Consider the following 475-nt stretch of genomic DNA (forward strand, 5'->3'; position numbering starts at 1 on the left):
CCATTAGCATCAGAGGCTTCTATTCTGTCATCATATTCACTATTACTGTTATCAACAGAAATCTTGATAATACGCACAGACATGATGTTTATTCTCACGCATCATCCTCCCAAGGAATGATCCCGGTGAAAATAACGGTGTTCTCATCACCGGCGATGGGTGGAGAGCTGTTTGATCAACAAGTGAGACAGGGTGATGACAACCACGTCAGCATGCAACACCATTTTATTGCTAACCTCTTTCGAAGTTTGGGTTAACTTAGAAGACAGATAAACTTTGTTTCAACATGTCGACAGGAAGACTGGCACGCTTATGTCGATTTTTTAAAAGTTTGTTCGGTTATATGACATATGGTTAGCGTTTACTTTTTTCATGGAAATAGTATCCATAAGCTGGGTCTGATGTAAATACAAGCAAATACTGTTTTAGTCTGTCATATGATTAATCTGATCATATTGCCCCCCCCCCCCCAAGT

Source organism: Penaeus monodon, chromosome 22 (assembly GCF_015228065.2).
Source record: "Penaeus monodon isolate SGIC_2016 chromosome 22, NSTDA_Pmon_1, whole genome shotgun sequence".
Taxonomy (NCBI): Eukaryota; Metazoa; Arthropoda; class Malacostraca; order Decapoda; family Penaeidae; genus Penaeus; species Penaeus monodon.